Source organism: Rattus norvegicus, chromosome X, assembly GCF_021556685.1.
Source record: "Rattus norvegicus strain SHRSP/BbbUtx chromosome X, alternate assembly SHRSP_T2T, whole genome shotgun sequence".
Taxonomy (NCBI): Eukaryota; Metazoa; Chordata; class Mammalia; order Rodentia; family Muridae; genus Rattus; species Rattus norvegicus.
The window spans coordinates 73,612,521-73,618,712 of record NC_141554.1 but is presented as its reverse complement, the minus strand read 5'-3'; positions in this window follow the sequence as shown (position 1 = coordinate 73,618,712).

Genomic DNA, 6,192 nt, shown 5'->3' with positions numbered 1-6,192 from the left:
GTAGTAGTAGTGGTAGTAGTGGTAGTAGTGGTAGTAGTAGTAGTGGTAGTAGTAGTAGTAGTAGTGGTAGTAGTAGTAGTAGTAGTGGTAGTAGTAGTAGTAGTAGTAGTAGTAGTGGTAGTAGTAGTAGTAGTAGTGGTAGTAGTAGTAGTAGTAGTGGTAGTAGTGGTAGTAGTAGTAGTAATAGTAGTAGTGGTAGTAGTAGTAGTAGTAGTGGTAGTAGTGGTAGTAGTAGTAGTAGTGGTAGTAGTGGTAGTAGTAGTAGTAGTAGTGGTAGTAGTAGTAGTAGTAGTGGTAGTAGTAGTAGTAGTAGTGGTAGTAGTAGTAGTAGTAGTGGTAGTAGCAGCAGCAGTAGCAGCAGCACAGACTGCTCTTTACAGTTAAGTCCAGACAATGAATTCCGGGCTAGCCTGGCCTAGCTAATGAGCTCCTACTACAAACAAAACAAAGAAAGAAAGATTATGTTCATGGCCTATTTCAAACTTTCAAAGATGCTGCTGCCTTGGAGAGCCTGGGTTTGGTCCCCCTTTTACACGCAGTTTTGTTCTCCTTCAGTCTCATTTCCAGCCATGTTCAGTGATAAATGCCTGTAATCTCTCAAGAAAGCTGAGGCAGGAGGATCACAGCGAAGTCTAGGCCATCCTTGACTACATAAGGAAACCCTATCTTTTTTTTTTAAGGGTTCATTTTCCTTCAGTTTTGAAAAGTCCATAGCACATATACCCTTGTTCCTCAATCTGCCCCATGTTAGGCCTCTCTTTGCCCATGGCAGTCTCAGATCAGCCTGACTCAAATCCATCTTTCAAGGTTCAGTGAAAATATTATTCCCCAAGACACTGAGCTCTCTGAGTCCCTACGGCACATTACAGGTACTTTTGGGAGAACACATACTGAAAACTTAGGCGGCATGCCTGGATCCCATCTCAACAGCCTGGTTCCGGTAGACTATAAGCTTTGAGCATGTGTGCTCTGAGTAGCCAATGTGCTCAGGGGATTCAAAAGTCAAGAGGGCATTCAACAGAAAGTTTCCCTTTCACTCCTACCCTCTAGCACCCTACCATCCTCCCCTTTTCAGTGCTGACTTTATCTGGCTTTAAGCAAATCCAGTCACTTGCTTGGTTAACTGAATAAAATAAAAAAGCACTGAAATCCTACAAGCAATCCAAATGCTCAAAACCGTAAGTAATGCTATGCTAACGCTATGGTCAGTAGGCCAATAAAATGACTTCAAGGCACACTGCTGCCTTATTTCCTAAGCTTCCAAAGGAGAGGTGCTGTGAACTTCATTGGGTGGGAAAGCAGTCTCCATTAGTCTGCCAGCTATGGTGATGACTGCCCCTTTAAGCAAAGAGATTCTGAGTTCTCTTTTATGCAAAGTTGTTTGAATATGAAAAGAATGAAGCAGGATTCTTGTGAATCTTCCAGATGAAGCAGTGTGATTCATGATGGGACTCATTCATTCCCTGATCCATTCAGCAAATGTCTGAATACTTGCTTTCTCAGTAGGGAGAAGCCAGAAACAATGGCGAGCTTTTCAGGAGGAGCACACGTCTGTTAAGGGAGCCACAAGAAGCCCTGATGGAGAGAGGGCCGGGGATAGTTGAGTTCAGTTCAAGGCTGTCAAATTCTTGTTCTGTTTGTACATCAGGAGGAGTGTTGTTGCATATGACAGGAGACAGGCCCGGAATTTCGGTGAGAAAGTTAGGGCAGGTAAAAGCCCCAAGGTAAAGATGATCTGGGGCATAGAAAGCAAGGTTGAAACAGGAAGAGATAGACAAAGGAATGAGAGGGACATTAAATAAAGCTGCCAATGTAGTTACAACTAAGAATATTTCTCAATTCCTTGGAGTTAGGGCAGGGAGCCAGGGCCAGGAGCCAGGGCCTAGGGCATCAGATGCTCAATATCCCCTCCTTCCTTTCTAAGGCGCATGTCCCCATGGCCTCTGTGTGTGCTGTTTGTTGTGGAAAGCCTAGTGGATGAAGGGGGCTTTGACTGGCTAAGGACATACTCAGGAGTCCCAGAGTGAGAGGCTGTCCCAGAAAGCTTTCAGGCTTTGCCTTAAGCAAAGATCAGCCAGGATTGAACACAGAGAGGGTTTGGCAGAAGGAGCAAGGGCCAGGAATATTTTCCTGTAGGTTGAGGAGTGAGGAGGTTGAGGTAGAGGAGGTGGTATGTCTGTGGGGGTGGGGGAGGTGAGGATGTGTAGGAATTTTCCAGTCACCAGACCTCACATGTGTCCCTGAAAGGTTCAAAAAACAAACCTGATAGAATTATTGCTCAACACCTGAACAGAGAGCAGTTTGCTATCAGGATATATTCTCTGTCTTCAGACTGTGCTGGGTGCTTCAGGGCGATGGAGTACAGCCCGATGGGAGCTGTTCTGGAGTCAACCCATCTGGAATCTAGGCTTACAAGAGCCAAGTGATCTTTACACTCATTAATCTGAGTATCAATTTTGTCTTCAACATACCCAAGCTTTGGTAATATGTACCTTGGGTAGCTCTAAGGATTAGAAATGCTCTGTACAAAGCTCCTAGTGTGGGATAGGCTCTTACTACACAGTAGCTATTAGCACTATTGCTATTACCACATTGGAGTGGTACTGGACTAAGACATGGCTCAGTTTTACTGTCATGGAGGGATTTGTTCCCAGTTGAGATAAAGAATATGAAAGCCGAGCCTTTGCTCATCATTCTTTTCTATTATATTTGTCAAAGGCAACTTGGAGCTGCATATGTGAAACCCAGTTCTCAGATTCCACTACCTAGACTCTTTTCCTTTGTCTGTTGTTTTGGCGCACGCACGCACTCACGCAAGCACACACACACACACACACACACACACACACACGCACACACACACAATCACACCACAAACATGCCAAAACCTTTTGGCTGCTGCTGCTGTGCAGAAGATAGATTGAGAAAACATTGAAGCAATGAAGAATCATCTCATTACATCTATACATAGTTCCGAGTGTATCTCTACAAGATCCAAACTCCCCCTTTCAAACCACACAACCTAGTCTGGTGGTTCTAGCCCTCTGGAGGCTGAGGCAAAGAGGATCACTTTAGCCTGGGGATTTGAGGGCAGCTTGGCCAATAGTGAAACCTAGACTTTAAAAAAGGTTCATAGCACAAATTGAACAAGTCCTTGTATCGCAAAACCCTAGTACTGCTTGACTGCAGCTTGGCTCAGTGGGTAGAAAGGAATGCAGGTGCAGGTGTTGGAGAGTGCTGTTTTGCAAGGAGAACTTGCTAACAATGGACTATTGCTCTAGAATGGCCCACTGGGATGGGTGGCAAAGTTCCAATTGTGCCTATGAGCCAATCTGAGGCCAAAAGGAAGTGGAGGAGGCTCTTTTGGAGTTCAGATGTCAGAGAACTGACTTTAGTTTCCAAAGTCCCTCCTTTTTAAGTCACTTTAAGTGATAAAACTGAACATTTTGCTCCAAGTGACAGAATCTCAAGAACTGAAACTAACACAGAATAGTATCTCGGGTTTTAAATCATTTCTTTTAAGCCCCTACTCTGTCTTTCTCAAGAGGATGTTGAGAGGTGCAAACATAAAAAGGACACAAGTGTGGAATGCCCTGAGGAGAAACCTTGCTTCTGACATTGGCAATGACGGTACCCATCTGGAAACCCAAGGCCACCCAAGGCCACCCAATGCTGATACTAATTCCAATAGGAAAAGATAAAAAGATGAATGCGAGACCCCCCTCCCTATTTCTCCTCTTCCTTTCCCTTTACTTTCTCACTTTATCTTCCTCTCTCAGTATCATTTTGTTTTTCTTTCTTTTGACAGTGTTATGGAGCCTAGGCTGTCTTCAACTGGCTATGTAGCTAGGGTTAACCTTGAATTCCTATCAACCCTGCCTCCACTTCTGGGTGTTGGAATTATCCTTGTGTACCACCCAACTGGACTTTCATTTTTTTAGTCAGATCTCATGTAGTCCAGGCTTGCTTTGAACCTGAAACCCTCTTCTATGTTGGGATTATAGGTATTCACAGTACACTGGGCCACCATTTCCAGAGAGCCACAGCGGGCAAATGCTTGCACTCACCTTATGTATTTCAATGCTTTGCTTGGCAGTGTGAAAGAGATAGGTCATGGATTCATGTCTCTGACACACTTTCCTCCACTGGAGAATGAAGATATATCTTGCTTGACAGGATGTGAGAATAAAGGCAAACAAACAAACAAACAACCCCCACCCGCTCAATGCAGCATATGCGCAGAAAGGCAGGCCTACATATATACATACATGCATGATGAGCAGAACTGAGAAGCAGTATTGTTACTGTCAAGAGCATAGAGAATCCCTGGGTCCTGGAATTCACCCAAAGCCGCTGCCTTGAGACCCTGGAAAGCCTGGCTCTCGTGGGAGTAGAGAGGTGGTGCTTTTTTGGTTCCTGAGCAGTGAGCCATCAGGCACATAGTGCTGAGAATGGAGGAAGATGGGTTGCTCACCACCTCCCTCTGGTTTTAGCTGAGGGAGTAGAGGCGGGAAACTGGCAGATCCTTTTCTTTGCTGAGTCAACTGAGAAGGAGCCCTTACAGTTCCAACGGTGTTTAAGTGGCAGTTCTAGTTTGGGGTTTTAAGGATGCTCCTACCAAGAAGCATGAAGATAATGTGACTAAAAGGATAAGGAACTGAGAAGCGAAGGGTGGGCTTGGGAAAACAACTCTGCTTGGTCCGACCCACTGTGCAGCATAGGGACAACATCCCTGGTTCTGCAAGCCTTTATGTTAATAGTGGGGAAAGTGACTGAGTAAAGGCCTATTACTTACCCTTTGCCTTCCTAGTGGACAGATCAGTCTTGGACCTGATACCGACATGAAAGTCTTACTTTCTAGTTGCCTGATGTTATACTTAATCATCCCAGACCTAGGAGACAACTTCTTTATATCCACAGAAGAAAGACACTTTAGGTTTTTACTACATGAACTCACACAGGCTCTACTTGTCCAAGCCAGGATTGGAACTCAATTCCTGTGGTCTGCCTCTTGGGTCTCCATGTATGCAGAGGCTTAATGAAGTTGGATACTGCAGAAAGTACAATCTTAAAAGGACTCAGACCAAGGGGTAACCCCAGCTGGCCAGTTTGTAAATAAAGTTCAGGGTGGGGTTCTAAGGGCAGAAGAAAAAGCTGTGACTAGAGGTAGCCGGGCAACCACTGGAGGAGAACTGAGAACACTGCTTCTAGCTCAGTAGGAAATTTCATCCATGCTCTACCAGTTTCAGGAGCCTGTGTGAGGGGGAGACAGATCCTTTATTAGGCAGTATACAAATATATTATTGGTAGCCTTCTTGCTGTCACCACCCACGAAACAACCTCCTCCTCAGCACCTGACAGCCCTCGACTTCCCACCCCATAAACAAGAGGGATTGAGTCTCTGCAAAGCTTTCTCCTCAGCTAGACTGCAGGAGCTGGAATAGGAGGGCTGAGTCATCTTCCTCTTCAAAGGAAACCAAAGTGGACTGGAGCCACAGAACAAAAGGATGTTCTCTAAGGAGATCATAGGCTGCTCTTAGAGGGTACCAACCCCTCTATCCCAGAAAGTTGATCCTTTCAGTGACATGGGTGCCTCCCTTTTCTCCGCATCTCCTTATCTAATCAGCGGGAGCAAAGGCAAACACTGCCACCATGTCAGGCACGGCACCATATAGACAAGGAGGTCATCCCATGTGCTGGAGGTGACTGCTTTCACCTTAAGGCTTAGGCTAATAATGTTCCTGTGAGGGTAAAGGATACATCTTAAGAGCAACTTCTCTGGTGCCCCCATTTCACTTGGCCATGGATAGAACTAGGGAGGTAGGAAGGTAGGACTTTTAAAATAGAAGCTTTTTATTTATTCAGTGCTTCATGTAGCTGAGTCTGGCCTTGAACTCATTATATAGTTAAGGATGATCTTGAACTTCTGAGCCTCCTCCTTCTACCTCCCAAGAGATTACTGGATGGACCAATATATTTGTGAGACTCATTTTTAAGGGTTCCTTCACCCATAGCTCTGATTTTTGAAACTCTTTCGTCATCTCTTCTATAGCAGTATTTCATAGCCCGGGTATTGCTCACAGGGCACATAGCACACTTAGTGGGAAGGAGAAAGTCTGGGCAATTCTTGCTCAGAACGACAGGAGATGACAGGGATTTCCAGATACTCAGAGACCCACAGCTGGATCCTGG